This window comes from Myotis brandtii, unplaced genomic scaffold (assembly GCF_000412655.1).
Source record: "Myotis brandtii unplaced genomic scaffold, ASM41265v1 scaffold757, whole genome shotgun sequence".
Taxonomy (NCBI): Eukaryota; Metazoa; Chordata; class Mammalia; order Chiroptera; family Vespertilionidae; genus Myotis; species Myotis brandtii.
The window spans coordinates 188,935-207,258 of record NW_005371026.1 but is presented as its reverse complement, the minus strand read 5'-3'; the positions used below and the strand labels follow the sequence as shown (position 1 = coordinate 207,258).

Genomic DNA, 18,324 nt, shown 5'->3' with positions numbered 1-18,324 from the left:
TCAGCAGAATACCGGTTACTGGCACAGATTCAGATTGCTAGCCCCCCAATTGTCTTTTTTCCCCCTTCAACAGAATTATTTATTTTTTAAAAAAATGAGAGAGAATCATTGATCAGCTGCCTCCTGCACTCGCCACCCCCTACCGGGGACCAAGCCTGAAACCCAGGCATGTGCCTTGACCAGAATCAAACCCGGGACCCTTCAGTCCACAGGCCAGTGTTCTATCCATTGAGCCAAACTGGCTAAGGCAAGACAGAAGATTAATCATAACAATATAGAACAATTCCCCTCATCCTATATAATAACAGTGGATTACAACAGAAAGAGCTGCAAAGTACAGAGCCTATTTAAGGAGGAAGTCTTAGGAAAATCTAAAGATAACACAGGAGGGATAAACAAGGACAATAGGAATTTGAAGTCTCTGGTACCTAGTTGTACAGCAAACATTAAACACACCCCAACTCCTGACAAATAAATGAAACCTCATACCAAAGGCTTATTTACCTCAGTTGCTATTACCTGATACAGTTTTCAACAAAATATTACATGGTGCAATAATAAAAAGCAGGGAAAAACATAGTGAAGTATGGTAGCAATCATCTCAGGTAGAAACTATAGTTTAACTTTAACCCTGCTGTTTGGCTTCTGTACTTATTTGCTTTGTTTAACAATAGAAAAGTTATTTTGATTTTCTGAATTATATAAATCATCCCATTCGATTAAATACCCTATTGATTGTAATGTGAAATCCCATTTGTTGTGGTCATACTGGTTTTAGAAAGTACATTTTCCTTTACCTGGGAAGGACAGCACAATTATCCCATGGTCAGAGGGCTCCATTTATCATGTCCCTGTTGACTCAGTGTTCCGGAGACCCAAAAACTGTAATTTAGATAACATGCTTAAGTTTGACCAGGTTCCTCATTCCAGACCCGAGGACTCTAGATAATGTGTTTCTGTCAACTCAGTGATCCAGAGACCCAAAACTATAATTTAGATAACATGCTGCTTCTGCTTCTGTAAACTGCTTTTTTGAGAACCAGTTTCCTCATTCCAAACCCTGGGATGTAATCAATACCTTTGTGATCTTTGCCTATATAAGTCTGGTTTTGTGACCATCTTATTACTATGAGATTTGGGAGAAGAGCGACATGCCCCTCATAGTCCTGGATTTGCAATAAATATGACTCCTTAATTCGACTTCTTGAAACATCCTTCTGTGATTCGCGGGGTACATTACAACATTAGTCTGAAAAGACAAAGCAAGTATCAGAACTGGTAACAATGATTAATATGTAAAAGACTAATAAAAAAGTAGACAACATTAATAAGCAGATAACTATTGGAGGTAGAGAAATAGAAACTCTAGAAAACAACAAAAAAGAGACCCTAGAGTGCTAAGGGCCTGAGGTGGGGGTGGGAGGGCCGAGCTGGAGGGGGTCAATGGGGGAAAAAAGGTGACATATGTAATACTTTCAACAATAAAGATTTTTTTTTTTTTAAGGGAAGACATCCAATACTGTACTTTCTCTATTTTGGAGTCAGAGCTTCACGTTCTTTTTAATAATAAGTTTAAAAAATCTCTGGGGGGTGAAGCCCAGGGGTCTGCATTTTAACCCTTAGAAAAAAATACTGTAATGGGAATTAAGAATCAATAGAATGGATACAGTCAAGGATTGAATCAATAAATTGGAAAATATAGGAATAGAAATTTCCCAGATTAAAATGAAAAGAGAAAAAGGAAAACAATATGCAAGAACTATAAGACAATATAAAAAATGCGTAAAGTATGCTCAATTAGAATACAAGAAGAAGAAGAAAGAAAGTATGGGGAAGAAGAAATATTGGAAAAATTAATTGCTGATAAATTTCTAAACACCAAACCACAGATCCAGAAAACAAAGAGATCTTATCAAACCAATATATGTAGCTCTCAAAATGCAAACCTAGAAATACTATAGAGGAGGAAACCAAAGACAAAGAGAAAATCTTCAAAGAAACAAGGTTGAAGGTGATGTGATAGGGAGGGTATCTTATTTATAGAAGAACAAGGATAAGAATTAAAACAGATTTCTCATCAGCACCATGTAAACAAGAAAAGAATGTAGTGAATAATTTAGAGTGTCAAGAAAGAAAAAAATCTATAAACCTAGAATTCTTTATCCAGCAAAATCATTCATTAAAAGTAATGGAAAAATAGTTTATCAGACAAACAAGAACTGAGGAAATTTATTCCCAGAAAAATTGCTATCAAGAAATTTTGAAATAAATTAAAATAATATAAGTCAGAAATATGAATGCACATAAATAAAAAGCATTGTAGAAGGAATAAATGAAGGTTAATATTCTTTTATTTCTCTTAATTGATTTAAAACTGTTAGTTTAGGATGATACTAGTAATAATGTCTTGTGCAATAGCAGATGACTAAGTGAAATAAATGACAGCAATGTTATAAGGGATCATAATAAGGAACTGTGACTACTCTAAGGTACCTGCACAATACATGAAAATGGTATGGTGCTGTTTGAAAGTGAACATAGATTAGTTGGACTAACAACTGTAAGTTAATTCAATTTAGATCAGTTAAAAATGAACATAGAGGTTCTGTGGATTCCAAGAAGGCAGCAGATTAAGTAGAAGCTACACTGACATTCTCCCAGGACCAAACTGGAATTACAACTAAAATATAGAATAATCTTCCTGATAAATCAACTGAAGATGGGTGGGAGGGAAACCTTATAACCAAGGATGTAAACTGGAAACAGAAGAGAGACCAGTAGGAAGTTCAGAGGTGCAAGAGGGCTGGCCGGGTTCGCACAAGCAGCAGCTGAAGTTCTGGACAAATATTTCAGCAATGTGGGGGGCGGGGAGTTCCGAATAAGAATTCTGGAGTCTAAACCTCAAACTAGGATCCTCAGACCAGAGCACCAGAATGAAGAAAGGTGTCCACATAACATCTGGCTATGAAAAGCAGCTTGGTTTCTGTCTGTCAGGGAAAGACAGCTGGAAATTCAGTCATCCTCTTAAAGGGCCAGAATAAAATTTCATGTGCAGTCACTCAACTTGGGCTCTGGCAGAGGGAAAGCAGAGTGGGTTAGAGGTATGTGAGGAAAATCTAGAGTAGGAGGTTCTAAGGATAAAGTTTGGAAAACAGTTGCCTGGATTCTTGTGATGAGTCATTCCCCCATACTGCAGAAGACATCTTTCTCAGGCAGACCTTTACCATCCAGGCATCTTTTGACTTGGGGGAAGCAACTTCCCCAATATGTTGGAAAACCTCTTGCCCAACTCTGTGGGGTTTACCCTTGCTGTGGTATACTGCCCAAGACTCATTAGGAAACTGAGAATAACAATCTGCCTGCAGGCAGAGGCTGATCTCTGGGTGCTCTGAGTCTTTGCCTGATTTCTGGGTGCTCTGAGTCTTTGCCTGATTGTTTCTGGACTAAGAGGTAGGAAAAGCAAATATTGGTGGGCATTTTGGTCCTGTCCAAATGCATCCAGCCCCAGCAGAATGTGCCACAGTGGTGGATTGCAGAAAATTCCAAACAGGGTATTCAGAGCCAATCACAAACAGCATCTGACATTATCCTGCACCAGAGACACCCCCCCCCCCCAAAAAAAAAAAGACTTGGAGTCACAGCAAACCCACCTAATACATATAAATAAACCCAAACAGGCAACCAAAATGAGAAGACAAAAAAGCCCCAAATAAAAAAAGAAGAGGATCCTCCAGGAAAAGAGATAAATAAATGGAGATTAAAAATTTATAAGATATAAAGTTCAGAATAATGATTACAAGGATGCTCAAAAGCATGAGAAAAGATATAGAAACTATGAAAAATGACCATTTGTAAATGAAGAATGACATAACAGAAATAACGAATGCACTTAAAGGAATAAACAGTAGATTACAGGAATCCAAGGATCAGATCAGAGAATTAGAAGGAAGGGTAGAAGGAATCACTACATCAGAAAACACTACCACCAACAACAAAGAATAATTAAAAATCAGGAGGACAATTTAACGGAGCTGTGAGACAAGATAAAACATAATAATACCCACATAATAGGAGTTCCAGAAGGTGAAGAAACTGAGCAGGGTATAGAGAACTTGTTGGAAGAAATAATGATAGAAAACTTTCCTAACTTGGTGAAGGAAAAAGTCACACAAGTTCAGGAGACACAAAGTCCCAAGCAAGAAGAACCCAAAGAGGCCCAAGCCAAGACACATCATAATCAAAATGCCAAAAATTAAAGACAAACAGAGCATCTTAAAAGCAGCAAGAGAAAAGCAATTTGTTACCTACAAAGGAGCTCCAATAAGGCTATGAACTGATTTATCATCAGAAAATCTACAGTCCAGAAGAGAATGGCATGAAGTATCCAAGACACTGAAAAGAAAGGATCTGAAACCAAGACTACTTTACCCAACAAGGCTATCATTCAAAATAGATGGTGAAATAAAGAGCTTCCCAGGAAAAAGAATGGCTAAAGGAGTTTATCACTACCAAACCAGCATTACAAGAAATGTTAAAGGGACTGCTATAATAATAATAGAAATATATATAGGGTAAACATAGGCATAAAGAATTGAAATTGCAATAAATAAGTACATATCAGTAATAATGGTAAATGTAAATAGATTAAATGCTCCAATCAAAAGACACAGGGTAGCTGAATGGACACAAAAACATGACCCAATTATATTCCTACAAGAAGAGACCCACCTCAGAACAAAAAAACTCACACAGGATGAGAGTGAAGGGATGGGGAAATTTTTCCATGCAAATGGAAACAAACAAACAAACAAAAAACTCAGGTAAAAATATTCATATCTGACAAAATAGACTTCAAAATGAAGGCCATAATAAGAGACAATAAAGGTCACTACATAATACTAAAGGGATTAATCCAAGAGGATATAACTCTGTTAAACATATATGCACCTCATAGATGGGCACCTGAATATATATAAAAAAAAAATTCTGGAGGACTTTAAGGGAGAGACCAACAGCAATGCAATCATAGTAGAGGACATTAACACCCCACTGATTTAACTGGATAGATCCTCCAGACAAAAATAATAAACAAGGAAACAGTGATCCTAAATAACACAGTAGATCATACAGAATTAATTGACATTTACAGAACATTTCACTTCTTCTTAAGTGCACATGGGTCATTCTCAAAGAGAGACTACATGTTAGGACACACACTAAGTCTTTAAAAGTTCAAGAAGATTGAAATCATATCAAGCATCTTCTCAGACCACCATAGCATAAAATTAGAAATCAACTACAATAAAAATACTCAAAATTTTTCAAACACACAGAGACTAAATAGCATGTTATTAAACAATGAATGGGTTAACTATGATATCAAGGAAGAAATAAAAAATTTCCTGGAAACAAATGAAAATAAACATAAAATTACCCAAAAATGTATGGGGCACAGCTAAAGCAGTCCCAAGAGGGAAGTTCATAGCAGTGAAGGCCTGCATTATATATATATATCTCCAACCCTACAACTCATAGAATAAGAAAGATAAAAACAAGAAAAGCCCAAAGTAATTAGAAGGAAGAAAATAATAAAGATCAGAGTGGAAATAAATGACATAGAGACTATAAAAACAATACAAAAGATCAATGAAACTAAGAGCTGGTTCTTTAAAAGAATAAACAAGATTGATGAACCTTTAGCCAGACTCATCAAGAATCAAAGAGCACCCAAATAAATAGAATCAGAAATGAAAGAGGTGAAGTAACTATTATCATCAAAGAAATACAAAGGTTATAAGAAAATACTATGAACTACATGCTAACAATCTAGACAATGTGGACAAAATGGAAAAATTCCTAGAAAAACACAGTCTTCTAAAACTGAGTCAGGAAGAATCTAAAAACCTGAATAGACTAATAACAACTGATGAAATAGAAGGAATAATTTTAAAAGTCCTAACAAATGAAAGCACTGTCTCAGGCAGCTTAAAAGGGGAGTTTCACCAAACATTCAAAGAAAAATTTGTAACTACACTCCTCAAACAATTCCAAAAACATCCAAGGCAAACGAATACTTCCAAGCTCTGTTTACAAGGCCAACGTTAACTTAATTACAAAACCAGATAAAGACACTACAAAGAAAGAGAATTGCAGGCCAATATGCATGATGAACATAGATGCTAAAATCCTCAACATAATATTAGCAAATTGGGTCCAACAATATATTAAACAGATCATGCATGCATGACCAAGTGGGATTTATGCCAGGGATTCAAGGCTGGAACAATATTCGAAAAGCAATAAATGTGATACATCACATAAACAAATTGAAAGACAAAAATCACATGATCATGTCAATAGATTCAGAAAAAGCATTCAACAAAATCCCAAACCCATTTTTTTAAAATTTAATACATGGAAAACGCCATTTATTGACCTCTAAATCTAATAAGAGAACTCTGCACAAGAAGTGTCTGAAGAGGACTTTGACTTTGTTCTTGCTGCTGTGCTCACTGACGTCAGCTTGCTTCTGTTTCCGTAGCCTCTGTCTCTGTTTTCTGAGATGCTAAGAGGATTTCACGCACCCGTTTCCATCGAAGCCTCTCAGCATTTGTGATCATCATGGGATGCAGAGGGAAAAAAAACCAGCAAGGCCCAGAAGCTTTTCCACGGGTTGGGAGAGGTGGGCCCCACAGCCGATCCAATGCCGGATCCGCTCCAGGTTGAGCGCCACGAGCTTCTCTCCGTGGGTGTTGGGCAGCGGGTCATAGGAGCCCAGCTGCTCCACGAAGCGGCCATCCCTGGGGAACTTGTGAGCAGCCAAGATGCGGTAGAAAGGCCAGTTGGTACAGCCGTCCAGGGCGAGATGGATGGTCAAGTGGCCTCCATGGTAGGCCTTGTGGAGGAGACCAGTGAGCTGGACCATGGTGCGACCGAGCGCCCCGCAGCCCGCAAGGGCCCTGCTACCGCCTCTGGCAGGGCGGAGGACGGATGGGCAGGGCCCAGGCTGCGAAACCTCGGGCTCCTGCGCGCCCGGAGAGAAGCCGTGCGCCTCGGTGGCAGAAGTGAACGGTCCACTCGCCCAGCCCTTTCCGCCCCCACAGTCCCCATAATGCCCCAAACCCATTTTTTATAACAACTCTTAGCACTGTGAGAATAGAAGGATCATAACTCAATATAATAAAGGCCATATATGACAAACCTACAGTCAACATCATACTCAATGTGCAAAATCTAAAATAATTTCCCCTATGAACAAGACCAAGCCTTGGATGTCCACTTTCAACACTCATATTTAACATAGTGCTGGAAGTTAAAGCCACAACAAACAGATAAGAAGCAAACATAAAAGACATCCAAAATGGAAAGTAAGAATTTGTAATTATTCCCAGATGACATGATAGTTAGTGTACAGAGAAAATGTTAAAGACGCCGCCAAAAAACTACTAGATTTAATAAATGAATTTGGCATTGTAGCAGGATACCAAAGTAACACTCAAAAATCAATGGCACTTTTATATACCAATAATGAAATCTCACAAAGAGAAACTGAAAAAAAAAATTGATTTACCATTGCAACAACAACAAAAAGAAAAATGTACTTAGAAATAAACTTAACTAAGGAGGTAAAAAAAAAACTGCACATGGAAAACTACAGGATGTTGAAGACATAGAAGATAGGAAGAAGTAGAAGACTATACCATCCTCATTAATTGGTAGAATTAACATCATTAAAATGTTCATACTACCCAAAGAAATCTATAGATTCAATGCAATCCCTATTAAAATACCAATGGTATATACTGCTGATCTAGAACAAATACTCCAAAAATTTAAATGGAACCAAAAAAGACCATAGGTAGCTTCAGCAATCTTGAAAAAAAGAAGAAAGTTGCAGGAATCAGAATCAAGTTATACTATAAAACCACTGCAATCAAAACAGCCCGGGACTTGCACAAGAACAGGCATATAGATCAATGGAATGGAACAGAGTATCCAGAAACTGATCCAAGCCATTATACTCAATTAATATTTGACAAAGGAGGCAAGAGCATACTATGGTGAAAAGACAGTCTCTTCAAAAAATGGTTTTGGGAAAATTGGACAGGTACATGCAAAAAAATGAAACTAGACCATGAACTTACACCGTACACAAGAATAAACTCAAAATCAATAAAAGATTTAAATTTAAGTCATAAAACCATAAAAATCCTAGAAGAAACCATACGCAGCAAAATCTCAGACATCTCTCAAAGCAATATATTTTTCATTACATCTCCTGCAGTGGTCGGCAAACTCATTAGTCAACAGAGCCAAATATCAACAGTACAACGACTGAAATTTCTTTTGAGAGCCAAATTTTTTAAACTTAAACTATATAGGTAGGTACATTGTTATTAACTTAATTAGGGTACTCCCAAGGCTTAGGAAGAGCCACACTCAAGGGACTGAAGAGCTGAATGTGGCTCGAGAGCCGCAGTTTGCCGACCACGGTCCTAGGGCACGGGAAACAAAGGAGAAAATAAAGAAATGGAACTACATCAAAATAAAAAGCTTCTTCACAGCAAAAGAAACCAACAAAAAAATAAAAAAAGGAGCCCACTGCATGGGATAACATATTTTCCAATGATACATCTGATAATGGGTTAATATCCAAAATATATATAGAACTTATACAACTCAACGCGAGTAAGACAAACAATCCAATTAGAAAATGGGCAAAGGTCCTAACAGACACTTCTCTAAAGTGGACATATAGTTGGCAAAGACATCTGAAAAAATGTTCATAGTCACTAATCATCAGAAAGATGCAAATTAAAATGACAATGGCATATCACCTCACACCTGAAAGAATGGCTACCATCAACAAATCAACAAATGACAAGTGCTGGTGAGGATGTGAAGAAAAGGTAACCTTAATACACTGATGGTAGGAATGCAGATTATTGAAGCCACTATAGAAAATAATATGGAGTTTCCTCAAAAAATTAAATATGGAACTATCAGTTGACCTAGTGACCCCACTTATAGGAATATATCCTAAGAAACCTGAAATACCAATCAGAAAGAATGCATGCCCCCCCCCCCCATGTTCATAGCAGCACAATAAACAATATCCAAGATCTGGAAACAGCCTAAGCGCCCATCAGTAAATGAGTGGTTAAAAAAGATGTGGTACATATACACCATGGAATTCTATTCAGCTGTAAAAAGTAGGAACTCCAGGGAAGGGTTTATGGTGGCCAAATAGGCAGAACTCTCATGCACCTCATCTTAGGGCCAGACTGGAAATACAACCAAGTTAGAGAACATTAACCCGGAATTATCAAATGAGGCCCAGCTGAGGAGGTGTCTTATAGCAAGGAAGTATAAGAAAACACCTAGAGACCTATAGGAAGGGCGAGATTGCAAGGGGAGTGAGGCCAACCCCCAGGGGTGGCAGGCCAGCGGGCTGAGAGGAAGAGGAAGGAGCACTGTGCTATGGGAGAGTCTGTTCCTTCAGAAAAGTAGAAGCCCAGCCCAGTTTGAGGATCAGAGCTTGACTTGAGGCAGCAGGCACAAAATCCTACTGTGAAAAGGGAACAGCCGCAGGACTGCTGGCTGCCAGGGAGTCTGAGCCTCAGACCCCAGCCTCAAATGGTGGCACAATGTAAGGGAAAAGAGGTGAGGCACTGGTGGGAAAGAAAGCCACAGTTTCATTTTTGTTGTTTTTTAATCTCTAAACCCAGAACACAGGAGTTTTCAGTTGCAATGACTCACCCCAGGCTTTGGTGCAGGGAGGGAGGTGCAGACTTGAGGTGCCTGAGGAGTTGTAGGGGAGGGAATCAGGGCAGGGAGATGTGCAAAAGCAGTAGCCAGGAGTCCTGAATTGGGATGTTCTTAATGTTCCAAATCTAAAGGGCCATTACTCCAGGGAGGAGCTAGCTACCCTCAACAGCCAAAGGGCAAGAAAGGAAAAAAACCACACCTTAGACCAGTGGTTCTCAACCTTCCTAATGCCGCGACCCTTTAATACAGTTCCTCATGTTGTTGTGACCCCCAACCATAAAATATTTTTGTTGCTACTTCATAACTGTAATTTTGCTACTGTTATGAATCGTAATGTAAATATCTGATATGCAGGATGTATTTTCATTGTTACAAATTGAACATAATTAAAGCATAGTGATTAATCACAAAAACAATATGTAATTATATATGTGTTTTCTGATGGTCTTAGGCGACCCCTGTGAAAGGATCATTTGACCCCCAAAGGGGTCGAGACCCACAGGTTGGCGACCCACAGGTTGAGAACCACTGCACTAGGTGATACAGCCTACCACACCCTGCTTTTTGAACTTCACAGAGGAAACAAAGGCAGAGGCCAAGGTTACAGGCCTGGACAGTCTCAAGGAGTCCTAGGATTAGTGACTGGTTTGGAGGAAGGGCTGACCACTCCACTATACTGGGAATAAGACTAATAAAAACTCCAGGATCCCAGCCAACCCCATTGGTCACCATTCAAGGATCTCTGTCCATACAAGGGCACAGTAATAGCTTGGGACACTTGCAGAGGAGTAGCTATGGGGCAGTAAAACACACCCACCATACTCCCTGACAGCGAAACAGCACTTCCCCCTCCTAAAGCCCTGTCAGAAACAGACTTTTGAGTGATTATGATTGACAGCTGGCTGACAGGCAAAGGTGGGCAGAGGCGAAGCCTGGGGAGGCAGAAGAAGTTTGGTCAAGAAGCCTTGAGCCCCACTGTAGATAAGAAGCTTAAGTTACAGGGCAGATTGATCCTCCTGCTTATAGCCAAGGCCTGTGGAGAAAGACACAAGTGGAGGATCAATGGATCACCTGGAGCTTCAAGAAGGTTGCTAAAAACCAAAAGACAGTGCCAGACAGTGGTTAGCACCTAAGTACCTAACAGGAAGCTCAGAATCAGCAGACAGAAGAATGAGGTCTGAAGTGAGCTCCCAGAGGACATTAAATTTGGCTGAAACAAATGCCACTTAACTTTTTTATTTCTTTTTTCACCTCTTTTTAAAATTTTCTTTCTTTCTCTTTTTCCCTCCCATTTTTCTTCTCTTTTCTCAAATTTAATTTTCCTTCCCCCCCCCTTTAAAAGTTATCTTCTTTATCTGGTTTATTGATTAGTTATTATTCTAATCTCTGTGGCATCATTCATATAATTTTCTGCTTCCCTTCCCATACTCAATTTTCTTTTCTATTTTCTGTTTCTCACTACCCAATTTTTTACTTCTCACTTTTTTTTATCTTTTCTTTTTCTCCTGAAATCTTTTTTTTTTCCTTCCTCAATTTAGGTCTATCTGCTTTCTCCTCTATTTGTCTTTTCATTTTTTTTCTTTTTGATTTTTTATTTATTCTCTCTACTTTTTATTCTAAATGTTCTCCTTCCACTATTCCTCAAACTCTTTATTTTTACTATTTAAGCTCTGCATCTACATATTTGACTCCCTTTTTCTTATTGTTTTTTTGTGTTTTCAGTTTGTTTGTTTGCTTTTTTATGCTTTATCCCCATATTTTGTCTTTCTTTTTTTTTTCTATCATTCCTGCTCTCTTATCTCTTCCCTAATTCTCTCTTCAATAGTGGAAGTGTTTGTTGGTGCTTTGGGGATCTTGTATACATTCTTGTTTTGTTTCACCTGTATCAGGTTTTGTCTTGTTGTAGTTTGTTCTTTTTGGCCAGCACATCCATAAAAGCTTTCACAATGTAGTCAGTGGGGAGCCACATAATCAGCCAACTTGTGAAAAGGCTCCATCCAAGAATGGGACAGTAACATTAAAAACCCAACTACAAAAGGAGAACCCAAATAACTCAAGTAAAGGGCTTCCCTAGGGCATCCAGCTAAGGAGATCTGAGAGACTGCACCACTAGCTCAAAATACCTACTACATAAGACCATCCCCCCCAAAATCTGGGTAGCACAGCAGTTTGATCTAAGATATAGAAACAAATATCAAGGGACAGAAAAAATTGGGAAACAAAGAACAACCCCCAAATGAACAAAAAGGAGGCATAACCAGAAAAGGAACTAAATGAAATGGAGGCAAGTAATTTGTCAGATAAATAATTCAAAGTAATGGTTATAAGGATGCTCAAATATATGACTGAGAATTACAAGTAACTCAATGAGAATTATAAGGAGCTGAATGAGAAATACGCCAAAATGGATAAGAATCAAAAGGAAATGAAGAATGGCATAGCTGCAATAAACACTCTGGAAGGTTTCAACAGTAGACTAGAAGATCTGACAACTAAATCAGCAAGTTAGAAGACAAGTTAGGGCCCAGGAGCAGGTCAGGCACAGATTCAAAGCACCCAAGGATCTATATCTTCCTGCAGGCTGTCTTTTATTCTCAGTCACTTAATGAGTCCTGGCTGTAGTCAGGGCTTAAACTCCACAAGGTGGAGAGAGAGGGATTCCACAGTGTGTGGCTATTGCTTCCCCCAGGCTAATTCTACCTGGATGGTAAAGGTTACCTGAGAAATATGACTTCTGCAGTATGTAGGAATAACTCAGCACAGGGATACGGGTGGCTGTCCTCTCAGTTCTCTTCCCAGAGCCACCGCCCCTGAACTCTTCTCACACAGTTCTAGCCCACACTGCCCTACCTCTGCTGGGGCCCAAGATGAGTGGCTTCAAATAAAACTTTGTGTGTTGGCCTTTTGAGAGGATGCCTACATTACTAGCCATCTCTCCCTGGCAGACAGAAACCCTGCTACTTTTCACAGACTGATGTTATGTGGGTAGAAAAAACACCCAATTAGAGTAGCAATTAGGAAAAAATTTGAATAGAAAGAAGAGAGTTTAAGAAAGCTTTGGAACAACATGAATCACAGCAACATCTGCATAATAGGGGTACTAGAAGGAGAAAAAGAATAGAAAACCTGTTTTAAGAAATAATGACAGAATACTTCCCTGATTTGGGGGAAAAAAAAGACACACAAGTCCAAGAAGCCCACAGAGTCCTAAACAAGAGGAACCCCAACATATCCAGAAGATACATCATAATTAAATTGGCAATCATTAAAGACAATGAAATAATCTTAAAGGCTGCAAGACAGAGACAGAAAATTACCTGTAAGGAATCTCCCATTAGACTATCAGCTGATTTCTCAACAGAAAAACATCAGGCCAGAAGGGAGTGGCATGAAGTATACAAAGTAGTAAAAAGCAAGATACTGAACCCAAGAATACTATATCCAGCAAGGCTATTATTCAAAATTAAAGGTGAAATAGGGAGCTTTTCAGACAAAAAAAGGCTAATAGAGTTTATTACCACCAAACCAGCAATGCAAGAAATTCTAAAGAAACCGTTGTATGAAGAATAAATAGAAAGAGAGGGAGGAACATAGGCATAAAGAATAAAAACGGCAACAAACAAGTACCTATGAATAATAACCTTAAAATAAATGGATTAAATGATCCAATCAAAAGATACAGGTAGATGAATGGATAAGAAAATATGACAAATATATATGCTGTCTACAAGAGATCCATCTCAGAACAAAAGACTCACACAGGATGAAAGTGAAAGGATAAAAAAAATTTCCATGCAAATGGAAACAAAACGGGACTGAAAGAGAAGGGATAGAAAAAAAATTCTTCAGGCAAGTGAAAAATGAAAAAAAAAAACAACAAAGATGGGGTACAAATACTTATATCTGACAAAATAGAACTCAAAGAGAGGGTCATAGCAAGAGAAAAGGAAGGCCAGTTCATAGTACTAAAGTGATCAATACAACAAGATAATATAACTCTGGTAAACATATATGCACCTAATACAAGACCATTCAAACACATTAAAAAAAAACTTCTGGAAGATATTAAGGGAGAGATTGATAGCAATACAATCTTTGTAGGGGACTTTAATAACCCACTGACATGACTGGGTAAATATTCTAGACAAAAAGTCAACAAGAAAAAAACAGCCCTAAATGCCTCACTAGATCAGATGGAACTAATTGACATCTTCAGAATGTTTCACCCCAAAGCTACACAATATATATTTTTCTCAAGTGCACATGGGACAATTTCAAAGATAGACCACATGATAGGACAAAGGCTAAGTCTCCACAAATTCAAGAACATTGAAATCATTTCAAGCATCATCTCGGATTACAATGGCATGAAATTAGAAATCAACAACAATAAAAACACTCAAAAACAATCAAACTCATGGAGGCTAAATAGCATGCTCTTAAAAAATTAAGGGGTTACCAAGGAGATCAAAGAAGAAATAAAAAAACATCCTGGAAAAAGTGACAATGAAAACAGAATAATCCAAAATCTATGGCACACCATGAAAGCAATCCCTAGAGAGAAGTTCATAACACTACAGGCCTACCAAAAAAAAAAAAAAAAAAAAAAAAGGTAAAACTTATAATAAGTTATATAATCAAACAAATTAAAGAATTAGAAAAGAACAAGATAAGCCCACAGTAAGTTGAAGAAAGGAAATAATAAAGATCAAAGTGGAAATAAATGACATAGAGATTTAAAAAAATACAATAAATCAATGACCCCAAGAGTTGGTTCTTTTAAAGGATAAACAAAATTGATGAACCATTACCCAGACTCATCAAAAAACAATGAGAGAGGACCCAAATAAATAAAATCATAAATGAAAGAGGCAATATAACAACAGACACCACAGAAATACAAAAGATTGTAAGAAAATACTATGAACAAACTATTTTCCATCGAACTGGTCAACCTAAGCAAAAGGGACAAATTCCTAGAAATATACAATCTTTCAAAACCATGCAACCTTTCAATCAGGTAGAATCAGAAAACCTGAATAGACTGATAATAACTGATGAATTGAATCAGTAATTAATAAACTCCCAGGAAACAAAAGTCCAGGACTGGATGGATTTACTGGAGATTTTTACCAATTATTCAAAGGAGATCTTACACCTATTGTACTTAAACTATTACAAAAAAATCAAAAGGAAGGAACATGCCCAAGTGCTGTTTATGAAGCCAGCATTATCCTAATCCCAAAAGCAGATAATTACACTACAAAGTAAGATAATTATAGGCCAATATCCCTGATGAACACAGATGCTAAAATCTTCAACAAAATGGTAGCAAATAGGATCCAGCAATACATTAAAAAGATCATACACAATGATCAAGTGGGATTTATTTAGGGAATGTAAGGCTGGTACAATATTTGCAATTCAATAAATTGGATACAGTATATTAACAGATTGCAAGACAAAATGCACATGATCATATCAATTGATGCAGAAAAAGCATTCAACAAAATCCAATATCTTTTTTGATAAAAACTCAGCAAAGAGGGAATAGAGGGATCATACCTCAACATAATAAAAGCCTTATATAATAACTATACAATGAATAGAATACTCAATGGGCAAAATTAAAACCATTTCCCCTAAGAACAAGAATAATTCAGGCATGCCCACTTTCACCACTCCTATTCAACATAGTACTGGAAGTGTTAGCCATAGTGATTAGACAAGAAGAAGAAATAAAAGCATCCCAATTGGAAAGAAGTGAGTAAAACTCCTTATTTGTAGACAACATGATAATTGTACTTAGAAAATACTAAAAACTCCATCAAAAAACTACTAGATTTAATATATGAATTTGTCAATGTAGCAGAATCCAAAATTAACACCCAGTAATTCATGGCATTTTTATATAACAACTAGAGGCCCAGTGCACAAAAATTTGTGCACTCGGGGGGGGGGGGGGTCCCTCAGCCCAGCCTGTGCCTTATCACAGTCTGGGACCCCTCGGGGGATGATTACCTGCTGGCTTAGGCCTGCTCCCCAGGGGATTGGGCCTAAGCTGGCAATCAGACATCCCTCTGGCAGCCCGGCAGCCCTTGGGGGATGTCCACTTGCCAGTGGGGATCAGACCTAAGCTGCAGTCAGACATCCTTAGTGCTGCTGAGGAGGCAGGAGAGGCTCCCACCACCACTGCTGTACTGACAGCCATCAGCCTGGCTTGTGGCTGAGCAGAGCTCCCCCATGTGGGAGCGCACTGACCACCAGAGGGCAGGTCCTGCATTGAGCATCTGCTCCCTGGTGGTCAGTGTGTGTCATAGTGACCAGTCATTCCCAGTCTTTCTGCTGTTAGGGTCAGTTTGCATATTACCCTTTTACTATATAGGATAGAGGCCTGGTGCATGGGTGGGGGCTGGCTGGTTTCCCCTGAAGAGTGTCCTGGATCAGGGTGGGGGTTCCACTTGGGTGCCTGGCCAGCCTGGGTGAGGGGCTGATGGCTGTTTGCAGCTGGTCACACCCCCTTCAGGGTGGGGGTCCCCACTGGGGTGCCTGGCCAGCCTGGGTGAGGGGCTGATGGCTATTTGCAGGCTGGTCACACCCCCTTCAGGGTGGGGGTCCCCACTGGGGTGCCTGGCCAGCCTGGATGAGGGGCTGATTGCTGTTTTCAGGCTGGCCGGTGACTGAAGCTCACAGACTCTCCTTTTTTTCTTTTTTTTTAATTCTGGGATTTATTTACCTTCTATAATTGAAACTTTGTTGCCATTACTGGAGCTGAGAGCCGGCTCCTGCTCCGTGGCCACAGCCTGCTGAAAGCAGGTATCTGGGGTTTGCTTAGCTTCTATAATTGAAACTTTGTTGCTTTTGGAGCTCAGAGCCAGGCCACGGCAGGCGGGGAACCTTGGCTTCCTCCATCACTGGAGCAAGCAAGCCTCCTGCTCGCTTCAGCTGCATGGCTGCCGGCCACCATCTTGGTTGGGTTAATTTGCATATCACGATGATTATCCAATGGGAAGCTTAACGAAGGTACGGTCAATTACCATGTTTTTCTATTATTAGAGAAGATAATGAACTCTCAGAAAAAGAAACTTTAAAAAATCCCATTTACCATTGCAACAAAAATATAAGATACTTCGGAATAAACTCAACCAAGGAAGTAAAAGACCAGTTCTCAGAAAACTACAGGACATTGAAAAAAGAGATAGAGGAAGATATAAACAAGTGGAAGAATATACCATGTTCATAGATTGGTAGAATCAACATCATTAAAATGTCCATACTACCCAAAGCAATCTATAGATTCAATGCAATCCCTATTAAAATGCCAATGTTATATTTAACAGAATGAGAACAAACTCTCTAAAAATGTATATGGAACAATAAAAAGACCCTGAATAACCACAGAGATCTTGAGAAAGAAGAATTAAATTTTAGGGATAACAAGACCAGATATCAAGTTATATTACAAAGCCACAATATTCAAAAGAGCCTGGTACTGACACAAGAATAGACATATAGACCAATGGAACAGAACAGAGAACCCAGAAATAGACCCAAACCATTATGCTCAATTAATATTTGACAAAGGAGGCAGGAACTTACAATGGAGTCAGGATAGTCTCTTCAATGCATGATATTGGGAAAATTGGACACATACATGTAAAAATTGAAGCTAGAACACCAACTTACACCATACACAAAAATAAATACAAAGTGCAAAATGACTTAAATGTAAGACATGAAACCATAAAAATCTTAGAAGAAGCCATAGGCAGAAAAATCTCAGACAACTCTGGTAGCTATGTGTTTACTGATACATCTCCTAGGACAATGGAAACTAAGGAGAAAAATAAACAAATGAGACCACATCAAAATAAAAAGCTTCTGCACAGCAAAAGAAACCAACAAAATAACAAGAGAGCCCACGCATGGGAGAACATATTTACCAATGATACATCCAATAAGGTGTTAATCTCCAAAATTTACAGGGAACTCATACAACGTAACAAGAGGAAGGTAAACAATCCAATTAAAAAATTCACAAAAGACCTAACTAAACACTTCTCAAAAGTGAACATACAGAAGGCCAAGAGGCATATAAAATGCTCAAAGTCACTAATCACAGGAGAGATGCAAATTAAAATGACAATGAGGTATCACCTCACACCTGTCAGAATGGCTATCATTAACAAATCAATTAATGACAAGTGTTGGTGAGGATGTGGAGAAAAAGGAACCTTAGTACAGTGCTGGTAGAATTTCATACTGGTGCAGCCACTGTGGAAAACATTATGTAGTTTCCTCAAAAAATTAAATTAAAAATGGAACTTCCATTTGACCCAGTGATCCCACTTCTAGAAATATATCCTAAGAAATTATAAAGAATATATGCACCCCTATGTTCATAGCAGCATAATTTACAATATCTTAGATCTGGAAACAGCCTAAGTGCCCATCAGCCAATGAGTGGATTAAAATACTGGTATATTACACAATGGAATACTACATAGCTATAAAAAAGAAAGAACTTGTACCACTTGCAACAGCATGGATAGACCT

The 18,324-nt window shown here is 38.5% G+C and overlaps 1 pseudogene; it reads right to left on the bottom strand.

Moving 5' to 3' along the window:
• Positions 1-6,243: 6,243 nt before the first annotated feature.
• On the bottom strand, positions 6,244-7,095 carry LOC102254753 (annotated as a pseudogene).
• Between the last annotated feature and the right edge of the window lie 11,229 nt (positions 7,096-18,324).